The sequence below is a fragment of the Urocitellus parryii genome, chromosome 4, assembly GCF_045843805.1.
Source record: "Urocitellus parryii isolate mUroPar1 chromosome 4, mUroPar1.hap1, whole genome shotgun sequence".
NCBI lineage: Eukaryota > Metazoa > Chordata > Mammalia > Rodentia > Sciuridae > Urocitellus > Urocitellus parryii.
The window spans coordinates 200,692,933-200,711,851 of NC_135534.1; the positions used below are offsets into that span (position 1 = coordinate 200,692,933).

The window sequence follows — 18,919 nt, forward strand, 5'->3', positions numbered from 1 at the left end:
AATGAAGTAGATAACATAAAAGAGGAAAGTAAGTAGGGCTCGGGTTGTGGCTCAATGGTAGAGCGCTTGCCTACCATGTGTGAGTCAGTGGGTTCGATACTCAGCACCACATAAAAAACTAAACAAAATAAAGTTAATCTGTCCATCCACAACTAAAAATATTTAAAAAAAAAAAAAAGAGGAAAGCAAAGAGGCATTCAAAACACAGTGAAACCTACCAGAAACAGGGATCATGTCATCCCTTCACCTTTCCAAGGCCCCAAAAAATGCCCTGGGGATAGAAAGAGCTATATATAGCGAGACTACTGCTCTCTCACCTATGGTCTTCCTTCAAGGTTGGAGGAAGCAGGTCACTAATGGCAGAATTTCATGAATCCCAGCAAAATATTAATACTCTGTTCCAGCAATACCCTATCTGTCTATATAAACCCCAGGTTACTATTATCATTTCAGAGGTATAAAATTGAGGGTTAGAGATGAAATGAACTCTAAGGTCAAAAAGCAAGTGGCAGAAATAAGATTCATACCCAGTCTTGGCCCCTTAGCACTAGAGGTTATTACCTTCTCTAGAACTGCTTTGATTCCTATGAAAGATAACTTCATTTTTATATAAAATTATAATAGGAAATGTAAAATTACAATGTGACTTCACAGTAGGAAAGTCTAAATTATAAAGAGCCTGATGATCCACATCTTATGAGGTTTAAGGAAGAATATATTCTTTTATCTGAAGAGGTCCACTTCATGCTAATCATCCATGTGCAAGGTGTAACTATAATATGCATTAGCCAGTTTTTTATTATATTAAAATTTTTATATTCAAATGAATATTACCTTCACAATATAATAATTTTAATGAGCCAATGCACTTATTTCAATATTAAATTATTTTGGTAGTCCCTTCTGGAAACTTCCCGTAGAGACTTTGGAATGTTGACTTAAATCTCTCACATTTTCCTAGTTGGAATGTAATGAGTACAGCCTTCTGGAATATGATTCAGCATTACACACCAAGGTCTTAAGAATGAACCAGCCCTTTGACCAGGTAATTCAATTCTAGAAATATACTATAAGAAAATGCTAATAAATGTGCACGGTGACCATTATAATATTATTTATCATAGCAAAACTATTTACACAATCCAAATGTCTTATAAGGAGCTGACTAAATAAATTATAATGCATTTATGTGAAGAACTACAATATATCCATTAAAAATCACTGCAGAACAAAAGTCCTCAAATTGTGGGCCCTAAGCCAGCAGAATCAGTATCACCCAAAAACTTGCTAAAAATATACATTCTGAGGACCATACAAGACCTACTTAAACTCTGGGCATGAAGTCCAGGAAGCTTACTTTAACAAGCTCTCCAGGTAATTGTCACGCACACTGAAGTTTTAGAATGTTGCAGAATAATATTTAAGTTACCTACTGAGACCATTTCTCCATTCTAAATTTTAAGGAGGAGTATCACTATGTGATCCTCTACCTCTTTTTCTTAAAATTATATCCAAACACATGCATACACATGTGTGCTTGTGTATGCACACATACATGAGCATGCACGCACGCACATACACACATACACACAGATATCTTCCATTATTCAAACTCTCACCACCCTCCGAGTCAAACGTGTGTGTGTGTGTGTGTGTGTGTGTGTGTGTGTGTGTGTGTAATTTGGATGCACCACTCACAAATCCAAATTCTCATTGTTTATAACCCAAAATTTTGGAACTGAATACTATACATTCAGATAATGAAGCAGCCTTGCCACTCAAACTCACAAAACAATGAGATTCAGAGGACAACAAAAATTTGGGCTGTGTGCAGGTGTGTTAAAATGTCCCAAAATATTATCAATGGAATAGACCTAGAGACTGGAATTAGGATTATTTTTCTTTTTACTTTTCTAAGTTTTACAAATAATCTTCAAAAACACAATTATTTTAAACTGAAACTTAAAAGATTTCAAGAAATAAATCATATCAATCATACAGTACTAAATAATATATTGTTTAGAGATACCTCCATAAATGGTAAAATGATCATGAAAAGAAAGTTAACTTTAAAAATTGGGTGGGGTACCTCTAAGGAGCTAAGGGGTAGGGATTTGGTTTAGATAATCGTGCAGAAATGTGGTACGAAATTCTTCTAGGACGTATAATGGGCGTTTGCTTGTTTATCCAGGGAGTGGCCACTGCCTACATACACAGGTTCACTAATGGGGGCAAGGAAAAAAGGGCTGCCCATTTTCACTATCAGTGGAGTTTGATGGAAAGAGACGCATATCTGGAGTTAATTGCTATTATAAATCAAAGGGTTTGGAGAACATTGATTAAGGAAGCATTTTCCTGATTGATGAAAAAAACTCAGTATGGTCATCTACCCCTGCTAGAAGGTTATTTGATATATTATGTAGCATGCAGTGTGTTATGTAATACATAATCAAAATAAAATGAACACCAAAATAAAATGAACAAGAAAAATAAAAAAAATTGGGTAGGGGATGGTGATTATCTGGAGGCAGAAGTGATTGATATAAGGAGTACAGAGAAGGGTTCCAAAGGAGCTTCAAGACATCAGTAATATTCTGTTTAAGCTAGTATAGTAGAGTATCTTCAAAGAAGTCACCAGTAACTAGTCCCATCCCTATGGCACATGCCACTGCTCCCCAGACTGAGCAGTCTGCTTCCCTTCTTCAACAGGTCTGATTTTCTGACTTGCTCTGAACAACATAATACAGCAGAAATTATGTTGAGCCCTTTTTTAGGTCTAGGCTTTTAGAGGCTTGCAACCTTCCACGTTTGTCCTTTTAGGATCTGGTTACCATGGGTCTGAGGCTGGACTTCTGAACTAAGTGAGAGAATATAAATAAACACCGAAAGGCCCACCAAGATCCTGCTGTTCCAGCTGTGTAAGAGAAGTTTAAGACACACAGGTAAAGCCATCTTGGACATGCCAGCTTTTAGCTTAATGACTGATTCCAGAGGATACCTCAAGAAAAAAAACTTGCAGGGGAATCCAACCAATCCACAGTAAAAAATAATAATAATAATAATAATAATAATAATAATAACAAATCCTGTTGTGTTAAGTCACTAAGTTTTGGAGTAGCTTTTATAGACACTGATAGATTACTGAAAATATATCTTACAAGTGCCAAAATGTTTCATAGGATTGAAGTTTTAATTTATAAGTCAGTGAACAGTATAAGGAAATTTTATATTCAAAATATACAATAGGTATTTTCTTGTGGAATTTCAAAAAATAATCGGAGCAGTAATAGTGCTATTATTGTTTATCCATGTCAGTTCCCTTGTTATAAATAAGATCAATATATTATTTCTTATCATCTTTATTTTTTATTTTTTAGTTGTAGTTAAACACAATATACCCATTTCATTTATTTTTATGTGGTGCTGAGGATCGAACCCAGTGCCTCGCATGTGCTAGGCGAGTGCTCTATCCCTCAGCCACAGCCACAGCCACAGCAAGCCCCTTTTATTCTTATCATTTTGTCCTAACATTTTCATATGTTGGTTAAAACTTATTAAAATGAAGAAGTATACCATTAGGAAAAAGATATTTTAGAACAGTTTGAATGGTACTGGCATTATCTGGAAAGACGTGAATACTCACAAGTGAAACCATCTGGAACTAGCAACTTTTTAGGAATAGCATTTTGACAAGTTTATCGAATTCTTCCATAAATATTGGTGTGGGTATTTTTTTTTTTTACTTCTTTTCAGTTAACTTTGTTAATGTATATTTTCCCTAAAAATACTTATTTCATATTAAATTAGAAAAAAATATATTCAGTATTTCCTTGTGTATAAACACAACAGATTAATGTTATATATTATATGTATAATGTGTATGTGTGTGTGTGTGTGTGTGTGTGTGTGTGTATGTGTACAACCACAGGAAATATCTGAGTACTGAGATAAATTTTTATACATTTAAAATTTTTATTCTCTAATTTTCCTATGTTTACTTGTAAAATAAAACTATGTATGTGTAAAGCATTAACAAGAGGTCATTGTTCAGCCCTTGTTCTGAGACATCTATTGACTGTATGCAATGGCTGACAGAAACTAACAATTAGACAACATTAAAACTCCATGACTTAACCACACTCCTGTTTATAGTGGATTAGAGATAATTTGAATTATTTGAGACTTGCCACTAATTCCTGCAAAGCAGATTAACTCTAAGGAAGGAGGACACAACCTAAGCTTTCATGAGATTTTCATAAGAGCCCCCAAAATTATTTTGTTCCATCAAGTCCAAGTGTTCCAAACAGAACTACTTAATAGGACTGCTTTCTGATGCCTTTTATAATTCATTGTTGTCTCTAGCTTGGTGGGGGACAGGATCCAGTTCCCCAGCCCAACGATATGCAGAGGGCAAGCTCACAACATGCCATCCCAGTGGACACAATAATGCAGCAGCAACCACAAGCTCCAGCCCTACCCTGGATTCTATTATCATAATTTATGCATCCTTAGAGACTAGCCTATAAAACAATGATTAATGCTGAGAAAGTCAACAGCATCAAAGATTTTCAAGTGACCATTGGCCTTAAAGAAGAAAAATCAGTTCAGTTATGCAAATGTGTGTCAAATCAATATAAGAAACTCAATGAAAAATAAAATCATTTAAGAAGCCACCACACACAGAACTATTATTGCCTTAATCCTTAAATGCTTTGGTTTCCTTTTGTCTGTTTCTGGCTTTCTATGACACTATGTATAATCTGGATTTTCATATATCTGTATAGCATTTCATATTATCAAACTAATAATACTAAAGTCTATAAAGCCACAAAAGCAATAAAATTTAATAACAGCAGTAATTTGAGCTATTAGAGAATTTCATTATGAAGTCACAATATAGCATTAACACCATCATTATATACTTTATGTAAGACGGATGTCTCCATACTAAATATTAACAATATTGCAAATATATTTTTAATAAAGTTGGAAAGAAAAGAGCCCTGGTATACAAAATACAAAAGTAAAAATTAATTTTTTAAAAATCTAAGTTTATAACAGATATAACCTCTTAAAAAATAAAGGGAAGGAAAAATCAACAATCCCAAAAGAATTTGTAGATAGCATTCATGACTAAGGAAGATTTTAGGAACTTAAACACTGAATCAAGTCAACAAGTCATTAAACATTTCTTTAAAAACAGCCTATATATTCATTTTGCTGCCTAGGGACATAGTATAGCATAGTACACAAGAGCTGCATATAGTCACAACAGTGGCTTTCAAATTGTTTTTAACCAAATTGTTTTTATTCTTTTTACCACATTAAGAAACATGTTATACTTCTACCTGGTACATACACACAATCACACCAAAAGTTTCAGAAAACAAGACTTTTTCTTGCTGTCATTTTCTCTGATAATTGCTTTTCTATTCCATTTATTAAAAAAAAAAAAAAATCAGGCCAGGCACAGTGGCATATACCTGGAATCCCAGCTACTGGGGAGGCTTGAGTAGGAAGATCACAAATTCCAGGCCACCCTGGACAACTTAGCAGAAACCCATCTTAAAATAAAAAGGGGTGAGGACGTAGCTCAACAGAACAGCATGCCTGGGATCAATCCCCAGACACAAAACAAAATAAATAAATAACACCTCAAAGCTCTTTAAAAAATATTTCATTTCAAGAGACATTAAATTGATTTTTCACTTAGCATTATCTTCTCTAGCTCCATCCATTTACCTGCAGATGCCATGATTTTATTCTTTTATTGCTGAGTAATATTCCATTGTGTACATCACATTTTTTTATCCATTCATCTACTGAAGGGCATCTAGGTTGGTTCCACACTTTAGCTATTGTGAATTGTGCTGCTATAAACATTGATATGGCAATGTTCTTAAGTCCTTTCGGTATAGACCTAGGAGAAGGATAGCTGGGTCAAATGGTGGTTCCATTCCCAATTTTCCAAGGAATCTCCATACTGCTTTCCATATTGGCTGCACCAATTTACACTCCTACCAGCAGCGTATAAGTGTACTTTTCCCCCACATCCTTGCCAACACTTATTGTTGTTTGTCTTCTTAATAGCTGCCATTCTGACTGAAGTGAGATGAAATCTTAGAGTAGTTTTGATTTGCATTTCTCTAATTGCCAGCAATGATGAACATTTTTTCATATATTTGTTGATTGATTGTATATTATTTTCTGAGAAGTGTCTGTTCAGGTTCTTGACCCATTTATTGATTGGGTTATTTGGGGGGTTTGGTGCTTGGCTTATTGAGTTCTTTATATACCCTAGAGATTAACACTCTATTCTCATGTGTGAGGGGTAAAGATTTGCTCCCAAGATGGAGGCTCTCTACTTAACTCACAGATTGTTTCTTTTGCTTAGAAGAAACTTTTTAGTTTGAGTCCATCCCATTTATTGATTCTTGGTTTTAATTCTTGCGCCAAAGGAGTCTTATTAAGGAAGTTGGGGCCTAATTCCATATGATGGAGATTTGGGCCTACTTTTTCTTCCATTAGACGCAGGCTCTCTGGTTTCACTCCTAGGTCCTTGATCCATCTTGAGTTTTGTGCATGGTGAGAGATAGGGGTTTAATTTCATTTTGTTGCATATGGATTTCCAGTTTTCCCAGCACCATTTGTTGAAAAAGCTATCTTTTCTCCAATGCATGTTTTTAGCGCCTCTGTCTAATATAAGATAATTGTAATTTTGTGGGTTAATCTCCATGTCCTCTATTCTGTACCATTAGTCTACCAGTCTGTTTTGGTGCCAATATTATGCTGGTTTTGCTACTATTGCTCTGTAGTACAGTTTAAGGTCTAGTATCGTGATGCCACCTGCTTTACTCTTCCTGCTAAGGATTGCTTTAACTAACTATTCTGGGTCTCTTATTTTTCCAGATGAATTTCATGATTGATATTTCTATTTCTATGAGGAATGCCATTGGGATTTTGATGGGAATAGCATTAAATCTGTATAGTGCTCTTGGTAGTATGGTCATTTTGATAATATTAATTCTGCCTATCCAAGAGCAAGGTAGATCTTTCCATCTTCTAAAGTCTTCTTTGATTTCTTTCTTTAGGGTTCTGTAATTTTCAATACATAGATGCAAAGGAATTAGACAAGCAAAAGCAGAAAAACAGAAATGGTCTGGGCAGAGAGAAAAGCACTACTGATTAGAGGAAGCCTTGAGGCACTAAGCCATTTAGGTTAAAAAAAAAAAAAAAGAAAGAAAGAAAAGAAAAGAAACAAACAAAAGAAGGTCACTGAGCACAAGTGGGTGGGTGGTAGGAAAAGAGGCAGGAGAAGGGGGCCAGAGCCAAGCCACACAGTATCTCAGGTGGCCTTTATTTGGGTATAAAAGGAAGCCACTAAGAAGTTTGTAAGGGCTGGGGATGTGGCTCAAGCGGTAGCGTGCTCGCCTGGCATGCGTGCGGCCCGGGTTCGATCCTCAGCACCACATACCAACAAAGATGTTGTGTCTGCCAAGAACTAAAAAAAATAAATATTAAAAATTCATTCTCTCTCTCTCTCTCTCTCTCTCTCTCTTTAAAAAAAAAATTTAAAAAAAAAAGAAGTTTGTAAACATAAAGGAGTTAGAGGTAAGGAAGAGGATCCACTTGATTATTTTAGTTGTTCTGTGGAAAACAGACAGGAATTAGGCAAGAGAACATAAAAGTACGTAGTCAAAACAGTCTGAGTGAGAAGTACAGACTTCAAGGAAGGTGAGGGCAACAAGACTGAAAAGTTAGCAAACTTGAGATAAGACTGTACAATTAGATGTGAAAGATGACTATGTAAATGAAAGAGAGAAGGGAGGGCAGAAAGAAAAGGGATGGGGGAGGAAGAGAATAATTTCCAAGTTTGGGTACAAGAAACTCTTAAGATGATGCTATAGTTTGCATCTTAATGTCAGCCAAAGGCTCATGTTTTACAAGGGTCATGGTAGAACATTTGAAAGGTTGGGCCTTGTGGGCTGTCTTTAGGTCATTAGGGCATTCTCCAAAAGGATATTGTTAAACCCCAGTTCCTGCCTCTTTTTATCTTTATCCCAGGTCACAAGTTGAGCAGTTACGCTCCATCATGCGCTGCCACCACTATATGCTACCTACACAGGCAAAAGCAATAAGGCCAATCAGTTATGGTTTAGAACCTCCACAACTGTGAGGCCAGTATGTCAATCACTGATGACAAAATAAACATCTCCTCTTCATAATTTACCTCAAGTATTTTGTGAGAGTGATGAAATGCTGACTAATACAGTTGAGAACAGATTGAGCAAAATTTGGAAGATCGTAAGTTCCATTTGAGATGTTTATGAGAAGAAACTCAGTAAGAACCATCAAGTACAGAGTGTGATATCAAACTTAATAAATGTCAGAAACAGAACTGGAATCCTGCCAGGTCTATTTAACAGAAAAATCAAAATTCTTTCACAACAATGAGATGAAGATGAGAATTACCTTAATAATAATAATGAATATGATATAGCCTCAGCTAACATTTATTGAATGTCTACGTACACTAGGTTCTCACAAAAACCCTACTGAAGGCTTAAGAGAGGTGAAGTGAGTGACGTGCAGAAATTGACAGAGGAGCAGCACCAGGATTTAAACTCAATCTAGACAGAATCCAAAACATATGATGTTAACCTTTAAACAACAATGCCAATGAATCCAGAGTGGAGTTACCAATATCATTAACTTCCAATCACTTGCCAAAAAAAGACTGAAAGTTCTCTGAAAACAGAGCAGCGTTCCACACCTTTATAAATCCTAGCACAATGCCTCAAAGTTGTTTGCCAAATGCAATGTGAAAAAATTATATACTTTTTTTGCTGTTAAGTTGATTTTTAGACTTAAAAACTTAGCAATGGACTACATTATTTGCAACATAGCTAATTTAAATTCAAAACACGGGCTGGGGATGTGGCTCAAGCGGTAGCGCAATCGTCTGGCATGCGTGCGACCCGGGTTCGATCCTCAGCACCACATACCAACAAAGATGTTGTGTCCGCCGAGAACTAAAAAATAAATAAAATATTCTCTCTCTCTCTCTCTCTCTCTCTCTCTCTCTCTCTCTCTCTCCTCTCTCACTCTCTTAAAAAAATAAATAAATAAATAAATAAATAAATTCAAAACACACTGGTAGCTTCAAAATGGATAGGGCCACAAAGTGAAGGAAAGAAATATCAAAATATTCCTCCAAATGTGTTCTTACGTGTTTCACCTGACATTTTTTTCTGGTACCAGTATTATCTCCCAATCTATATCTAAGGTACTATGACAAAGTGTCATTTTGTTTTAAGAGAAGATTTTTACTATCTATCAAAAAAAAAAGATTAAATAATTAGAAAACAAAATCTACCTCTTTATCAAAAGTTTACCCTTTTGGAGAAAAAAGTTAAGTTCACTATGTGGAACCCAACAATGGCATGAAATTTCAGTTTAAGAACATATGTATTACTAACTTTATTTTTTTTTTATAAATTGTAGTTAAAACTAGAATGAATAAAGTTAGTTGAAAAAGTCAATCAAAATCTATGTATTTTAAGATGGTCTCCTCAGAATAAACCTTGGTCCCATTTGCCCAATAAATACTGAACACTCTTAAGTATGCAAGAAGCAAGTTACCAGGTATCATAGAATCTAAGTTGCCAGTGAAAACAAATGTACACATAGTGCTTGGAAAACTGGATATCCATGTGTAAAAGAATGAAACTAGATTCCTATCTCTCACCCTGCACAGAAGTCAACTCAAAGTGGATCAAAAACCTAGGAATTAGTCCAAAACTTTGCAACTTCTAAAAGAAAATGTAGGTCCAACACTCCAACACGTTGACACAAGAATTGCTTTCCTTAATAAGAATCCTAAAGTTCAAGAATAAAAGCAAAAACCAATAAGTGGATGGCATCAAATTAAAAAGTTTCTGCACAACAAAGGAAAAAATTAAGAGTGTGAAAAGAAAGCCTACAAAATGGGAGAAGATTTTTGCCACCTGCTCCTCGGATAGGGCATTAATATCTAGTATATATAAAGAATTCAAAAGACACCAACACACACACAAAAATAATCAAATTAATAAATGGGCAAAAGAACTTAACAGATACTTCTCAAAAAAAGAAATACAAATGGCCAAGGAAGATATGAAAAAAATGTTGAATATCTCTAGCAATTAAATAAATAGTAATCAAAACTACATTGGGGTTACATCTCACTCTAGTTAGAATGGCAATTATCAAGAATACAAACAATAAGTGTTGGTAAAGATGTGGGGAGAAAGGGACATTCATACATTGTTGGTAGGAATGCAAATTATGCAATCACTCTGGAAAGCAGCATGGAGATCCCTCGAAAAACTAAGAATAGAACCACCATATGACCCAGCTATCCACTCCTCAGTATACATCCACAAGATCTAAAAACAGCATAGTATAGAGATGCAGCCACATTAATATTTACAGCAGCACACTTCACAATAGCCAAGCTATGGGACCAGCCTAAGTACCCTTCTACAGAGAACTAGATAAAGAAAATGTGACAGACACACACACACACACACACACACACACACACACACAGGAATATTACTGAGCCTTTATAAAGAAGAATGAAATTATGGCATTTGCTGGTAAATGAAACTGGAGACTATCACGCTAAGTGAAATAAGTCAGACCCAAATGTCAAAAACCTATAAGTAACATAGCAGAACAATCAGTAGAGCAGAGGGAGAGAACTAGGAATGGGAAGATGGAGGGAAAGGGGAACTGCTGGGTCTGAACCAGAGCAAATTATATAATTATGTCAAAATGAACCCTAATGTTATATATAACTAAAAAGAACCAATTTTTTAAAACCTACTCTCAGGAAAAAAAAAAAGGAGGGGCAATTAAGATACAATGATTTCTTAATTTCTTATGTAAAAATGTAAAAATACCTTATATTTATTGAAACAGTTCTTTAGAACATATATAACCATTATTGTACATATATAAAAAATAAAGCACAATAAATTAGTGGAAATATTTCTAAAATTTCTTCATGTTCAAAGACCAACACTTCTAAATCACTTTTCTACAGTGAGTTTTCAATCCAGTCCATACAATATCTCCTTCTGTGCCAGTGGGAGTACAGATGATCCAGCTTCTATTAAGAAAAACAACAAGAAAAAAGCAAGCTTCACTACAGCCTCTGAAACTTGTCAAGCTGCTGATAATTAATAGATGCTGATCTTTATCAGAGGGTGTCAACAGAAAAGTGTTCAGTTGAAAATCAGGACTCATATTCCTTTCTCAAAAGGTCCTTAAATGCTAGGGGCTGCAGGTGTCCAGTCACACCACCAAGACTAGCAGCCAGGTTCACATGCAGAGGCAATGACATCACAACAGCCGCCTGGCTTACAATACCTACAAGATCCCATCTATTGTAGTACGCATCAGGGCTTCCAACTAACTATTGGAGAAAACAGATACCTTAAAGAATCAATGAAACATGGAGGCTGGGGTTGTAGCTTAGTGGCAGAGTGTTTGCCTAGCATGCATGAGGCACTGGGTTCAATCCTCAGTACCACATAAAAATAAACAAATAAAATAAAGGCACTCTATCCATCTGCAACTACAAATTTAAAAAAAAAATCAATGAAACAGCACATTTTATCTAAATCTACATGTAATGAGCTTGCAACTAGAAAGGAAGGTGTGTTTGACTAATTGTGTGCCCAACTTATTGCTCCTCCTTCCTGAAGAGAATGATTCACCATGCCTATTGACATATGAATTACAGTGTCATTCTCTGTGAAAGCAGTAGTCAAAAAAATATGCATGCAAGCAACCTGTGCACATTCATAGCTAAAGCTTTACAAGCATTACATAATTAATTCTATCATGTCTCTGTCTCCTACCATAAGAAAGGCATGTCACAGATGAGGGCTGTAGGATCTTTGAGTGAGAGCCAAAGTTGATCCCAAGCAGATTTATAACCAAAATATACTGGAGGAGGGCTGGGATTGTAGCTCAGTGGTAGGGCCTGCCTTGCATGCATGAGGCACTGGGTTCGAGCCTCAGCACCACATAAAAATAAACAAATAAAATAAAGATATTGTGTCCATCTACAACTAAAAAAAAATTTTTTTAAATGTACTGGGGGAAAGTAATAAACTCTTAATCTCAATGACTGAGATTTCTGAGGCCCCTTCTGTTAATTTTTTAAGACAGCAAAACCTAAGAAAGGTTAAATAATACAGAAGATTACTGAAATGAACTATAGATTCTAAGAACATATTTCCAATGTCTTGGCCAGAAATTCTCTTATAAGCCACCATGTTCTCCACTTCACTCTGAGACAACCAGCAGCAAACTATTCTTCATATTACATTCCATGCTACTCTGGTTTCTCCAGCTGAAAGTTCTCATTGCTAGAGCTTCCCCTGCATTTTCATCTTGCCCTTCAGACAAGGTTCAAGAGACCATCTCCCCGTAACTTTTCATCTAATTATTCCTATTATCTACTCCGGCCCATCTGCATGTCCCTAGAACCCAGCAACTTTGACACAAACCAGTAAATAAACATCTTACCCATTCGTCAGGTATGAGGCTCAAAGATGAACTAAATTATCTTTACATAATGTATATCAAAAAGTACTTTAAAAATTCCTCTTTCAAACTGATGATGTTCAAAGCAGAAAGGAAACACAATGAAGTATAAAATATGACTATGGAAATGATTTCCTATCTTAAAGCTGGAAAATAATTTCTGTAATTCTAATAAAAATCCCATGATTAATCATATAGTATCAATTGAAAATTATATACATATATGCACAGTATTAGGAAACCAAAGATTAGATCTGGGGATGTGGTGATGCACACCTGTAATCCCAGCTACTTGTGAGGCTGAGGCAGTAGGATACCAAGTCCAAGATGATCCTGGTTAACTTAGGGAGACCCTGTATGAAAATAAAAACTTTTTAAAAGGGCTGGGGATATTAAACAGTGTTAAAGTATTTGCATAGCAATGCACAAGGCCCTGTGTTCAATCCCCAATACAAGGAAGCAAGGCTGGCAGGCAGGCAGGCAAATACTGGGAAAAGTGTGTTTCCACTGAAAAAAAGCTCAGCCCAATTCAACCAATTATGTGGGAGGATTGACACACAATTATTCATGCCTACAAAGTTAATTTATAAGTTTTCTGTAGTCTACATTACACACATACAACCACATAATACTTATTCTATTCGGCCTAATTTCTCTATCACTTACAGTGCCTGTGTTCCTACAATATAAAGAAAGGGTACTAGTTATCTTCAACTCCAAAGTCTGAAAGAGAAAGTCTAGAACAGGACTATTTAGTGCCTTGGAAAAAAAGGTTTTGTTGTGATCTTAAGACAATTCCATTAACTTACTTAGGCACTAGTATTCTCACAAGGAAAATACCATCTTCCTCACTGAATGAATGTTAAGCTTTGAGACATTATACAAACTTAAACTACTGAATATAGGACTCATTTTTCAAAAGGCTGGCTGGATTTTCACTGAAAAGATTCCAGTGAAGGTGAACTAGGATTTATGTCATTGTTCATGCTCAGAAGAAAAAAAAAAAAGATTAAAAAAACAAAATATTTGTTCACAGCACCAAAGAATGACTAAAAACACATAGAATACATATAGCCAAGAAAGAGAAAAAGAAGGAATCTTTAAAAAAAAAGAAGAGGCAACTAAGAAGATAAAAGTTTATCAGTTTCAAATCAACAACAGGGTGAAAAGGATAAAACTAGAATATTTTATAGGGCATACAAAAGAGATGAGGTTCCAGTAAGCATCTCTGGATTTGGATTAGGACCCCACATTATACCCCAGGAGAAGAATTAAAAGGAAATACACAAATCCTTACAGAGACCAAGTCTATCGCTAAATCCCTGACTGGGAAGAAGAAAGTATGAGATAAAGGGGTGGGAAATTACTAGTGTACCTAGACTAAAAGCCAGAAACAAATCCTCTCTAGAGGAGGAAAATCTTACCCTAGGCCTGAAAACCAAAGGATCTCACAGGTAATAAAAAAATAACCAGAAGGGGCTCAAATCAGTGGCATCAGACACTGAAGTGGGAAGAAAAGAGGGAAGGAGTAAAGGAAAGAGAGAGGGAGGGAGGAAAAATAAAGCTATAAAAAAAATAGATACCCCCAAAGTGAAGGCCTGAGAAGCAAAGTTCCTCCCTGGCCTTCTCCTATACTCTCCTGCTTCCCTCCTCTGCCCCAAATCACAAAAACTAGAATTTTGCTTCCGCAAGGCAGGTCATAGACACTAGAACCCCTTTTGCCCAAAGCAAGCCTTAATGCCTAAAAATATCACTATAATCTTCCCCTACTTTTCTGTCTTAAAGCTGAGCATAGAGAAATTCTCTGACCTGCTTTGTCTGATAGATCATAAGACACCCATTTCAGAAGAGGTCTTACACTAATCTGGGAAGATATGCTGTACAGAGAAGACAGGAAGACTCTGAAGAGATAGGCCTTCCTGTGCTTTCTCGATCAGTCTCTTAGCATTAGATGATACCCACTTTTAGTCCAAACATATTCCTAGAGACTGACCATGCTTCATTGAAAACCTAAACATAAACATAAAAATGAATAGTTTGCTCTGGGTTTTGAGGTCTTCATTCTGAAGGTCTCCATGTCAATAAAACTATGATCAAATAAAGGTATTGTGCTTTTCTCTTGTGAACCTGTCTTTTGATCTGAGGTGTCAGCCATGACCCTTTATGATAAGCCTAAAGTAGATCATGCCTTTTTGTAGGAGGAAAGGAAAGGAAATGAAAGATAGGAGGGATCAAGGGGGGGGGGGGACAGAGAAGAAAGGAAGAAATGAACGATCAAGAATTTTCTAGAAAATTAAAAATGCTAGGACTGGGGATCTAGCATAATAGCAGACTGTTTGCCTAGCATGAAAAATTATATTAGTCAGAAAATCATATTAGTCAGAAAAACTGTTGATATGTTAGAATCAAATATCCAGATTAAACACAAAGAGATAAGACTTGAAAACAGAAATTAGGCAATAATACATAAACTACTGTGAATAGGTCTATCTTATATGTAATTGCAGTATCCAGAAAAATAGAAGAAAACAGGGTTAATAAAAATAACAATAATAAATAATGGTGGGATACTCAAAATTAATACAAAAATCAGATTTCAGATTCAAGAAACACTCCAAACCTCAACCAGAATACAAAAGAATAATTTCTAGACAAACAATAGTATAACCACTAAAAATGAAAAAAGAGGAAATAATCTTTAAAGTACTAAAAAACAAAGAAAGAAAAAACAGAAAGAAAAATTATTATTGAAGGACCAACACTATGACTTATAGCTGACTTCCCAGCAGAAAAAGTTGAAGTCAAAAGACAATAAATATTTTTGAGATTGTGAAAGAAAGTGTCAGATAAGATTTCTAAACTCAATGAAAATATCAAAGATGAAAGTGAAAATCTGAGAAGAAAGTTTCAGAATATTCATAAAGTTTTTGAAACCTTTTATTTACAAGAATAGAACTCTATTCCTGGACAAGGCACTACAGTGAAAAGAAAATCTCTGGAAGTAAAATCAAAATTGAACATTTAGAGACAACAGACAGAAAGTAAAGAGAAAGTTGGTAAAATCCTGTGTTCCTTCTAAAAATTCAGGGAAACTAATTATATGAATATAAATAAACAACAAAACAGTATTAGGGTAAAATATCATAAAGAGTTACAATAAGAAAAACCAGAATAAGATTCACATTCACATTCCTACAGACAATGAAAGCACACAGAAAAACATGACCACAAAACAAAAACTGCAAACATCTTTCCAAAATGCTTAAAATACATTTAGAGAATTACTTAAGATGTGGAAAAATAACAAATCAGAATTATAAAAATGTACAAATGGGGTGACAAACTTTGGAAATAATCAGAATTAAAAGAAAAATCATATAATTAATCAAATGAAAGGAAGCACAAGAACAAAAAAAAAGAGACAAACTGAAATCAAAAGGGGATAAATTCCAGAAGTAGTGAGAAAACAGAAAGTATTCAAAATAAAGTGACAAATATTGAAGATAGACAAGAACAATGAAATACAAAAGAAAAAAATGAGTGCAAGAAAGTAAATACAAAAATATATAATGCAAGAAAACTTTTAAAATAAAAAAAGGACTTCAAACTACATATTGAAAAAGCACAAATACTTGTACCCGAGAATAATGACCTAGGATATCCAACACCAAGACACAGTCTAGTAAAATTATTTGGTGTTAGGTCATAGTAGAATAACAAAGAAAGAGGATTTATCCCGTCTGAACATAAAAAAGAAGAAGAAAAAGCCAACCAGACAAAACACATGAAGCCTCAGTTTTCAAGACACTAGACACAGAAAATGAAGGACAGTAATGCCCAAAAGATAAGAAACAAACGCAGTAACCGATTGTAACCAGCTAAAGAAAGTTTCTTAACCCAGACACTGGGAAGCTGAAGCCAGAAGGACCCCAGCAGATTCTTCCAGTTCAAGAAACAGCTGATGGGGTCAAGGAAAATCAAGATACCCAGAGTTAATAGGACAAAGTGCCAAAGAGGAACAAACTGCACAGAGAACTCTGGCAACCTACAGATGACCTCCTGAAGTATTCAGAAGAGTGCTGGTCTGCACATGCCGGTAGGAAAAGAACTATCCAAGAGATTTAGAAGAAACAGTGTCAGTACTCAAACAAGGCCAAGAATAGTGGCTGTTCCTCATAGCTAAACTGGAAGAACACTCATGATTCACTGGGCAGTGGAATCAGAGGTGGGGACAAAAAGCCATGCCTCACTAAAGGGGAAAAATTAATTTGCCCCAGACTAAATGCTTCTCTGGTCCTGATTAACAAATCTTAAAAGCAAGACCCAAAAGAATCAAATTGTTTCCAACTAAATTAACTGTGTCCCAGAACAAACCTCAAAAACATTTATAGGAATACAAAACATCCTCAACAAGGTAAACTTCACAATGTTTGGCATCCAATCAAAGATTATCAGACATGTGAAACAGTGGGGAGGGACTATACAACCATTTCATTGACTGAAAATTTGTAAGGGGATACAAACAACTATTTATCCTGCCTTTATGAACAGAATAGATTGACCAAATAGTAGACAAAAGATAACAGTTCTGAAAGTATGCCTACAGATAATTAACAGATCTAAACAGTCAGCAACACCTTTTAATACCACAAAAAGAAATAACTAGACATTACATGCCTCCAGATGAAAAAACACACCAGTGACTATGTATTACCAATGAGATCCATTGATAATAAGTTCAATGGCCAATTTGTAGGTGATATGAAGAGAGAAACATTTTAAACTACACCATGAGCATATATATAACCAGCAAAATATAGGCTGTGGAAAACTTAAAAATCATATGCCTAAACTTAAATATCTAATTTAAAATCAATTTAAAGGAATACATTAAAAAACTAAATGAACAAAACTAAACTATACTACCTAGGAAAACATATTTGAGTGATAAAATATTAAACACAAGGAAGAGATTACTAAGAAAGCTAGGATATGGGTTACTTTTAAGGATGAGCTAAGATTGGGATGGGCCAAACTGAATTATTCATCTGTTAAAAAGGAATTCAGAGGCTGAAGTTGTAGCTCAGTGGTAGAGCACTTGCCTCACAAGTGTGAGGCACTGGGTTTGATCCTAGCATCACATAAAAACAAATAAAGGCATTGAGTCCATATACATACAACTAAAAAAAAATTTTTTAAAAAAAGGAAGTCAGTGCTGATAAATATAACATAGATCAATCTTAAAAACATATGCTTAATGATAGAAAAGCCAGTCACAAAAGGTCACATATTGTATGATTCACATACTTTGTGGTTAACAGGGGATAGGGAGACAGAAGGATGGGGTGGAACTACTAATGGGCATGGGATTTCTTTTTCAGGGTGATTAAATGTTCTAGAATAAGACAATGGTGATAACCATGTAACCCTATAAATAAACTAATAATCGCAGAATAAGTATACCTTAAAATGGTATAAGTATGTTAATTACATTTCAATTTTTAAATACTGGATGGAACAGACTTTAAGACAAAGTGGGCTCAGGGCATAGCTCAGTGGTAGACTGCTTGCCTAGTATGAGCATAAGCCTTGGTTCAATCCCCAACACTGCAAATAAACAAAAAAACAAAACAAACAAAATAAAAGAGAAGGAGGATTGCTAGATATAAAAGATCACTTTATAATAAGAAGTTTGATTTATTAGGAAGAAATAATTCCAAATTTGTATGCATCCCTACTAATACCACTCAGATATTTAAAGCAAAAGTTGACAAAACTTTAGGAATAGGATAAAAAAATCCATAATCATAGAATTAAGATTTTAATATGTATTTCTCTGAAACTGAAAAACAGTCAAAAAAATCAGTATGAGAATAGAAAAATTGAAAGAGAAAACTATGCCTAATTTATATGCTAGAACATAATAACTAATACTGTACAGTATCTATTAAGATATCACAGAACATTTACAAAAATTGACCAGTCCTGGACAATAAAGCAAGTTTCTTTTTTGCTTGAAGTCCAGAGTTAAATTTTTTTTTAATGCTCTAAACTATATGGCCTCTGCTACTATTCATCCCTATTGTTGTAGCATTAAATCAGCCATAGACAATACAAAAGCAAGTGGCAGGGCTATGTTCCCATAAACCCTCATCTTCCAAAACAGGTGACTAACCTATGGGAAATCTAACAAACTTCTAAATAACATGTGGGTCAAAATCAAAATGCAAATTAGAAAACACATTGCATTAATAAAAGATTAATAAATCTTGTGTGATGCAGCCAAAAATCCTGACAAGACAGAAAACTAGAGACTTAA

General features: G+C 35.0%; 1 protein-coding gene and 1 pseudogene across 6 annotated transcripts in view; one reads left to right on the top strand and one right to left on the bottom strand.

Annotated features, from left to right (window-relative positions):
- Positions 1-18,919, bottom strand: part of Dennd1a (DENN domain containing 1A) — a 523,854-nt gene that overhangs the window by 415,887 nt on the left and 89,048 nt on the right. The gene's annotated exons all lie outside the window — the stretch shown is intronic.
- Positions 2,138-2,458, top strand: LOC113180983 (NADH dehydrogenase [ubiquinone] 1 alpha subcomplex subunit 1 pseudogene; annotated as a pseudogene).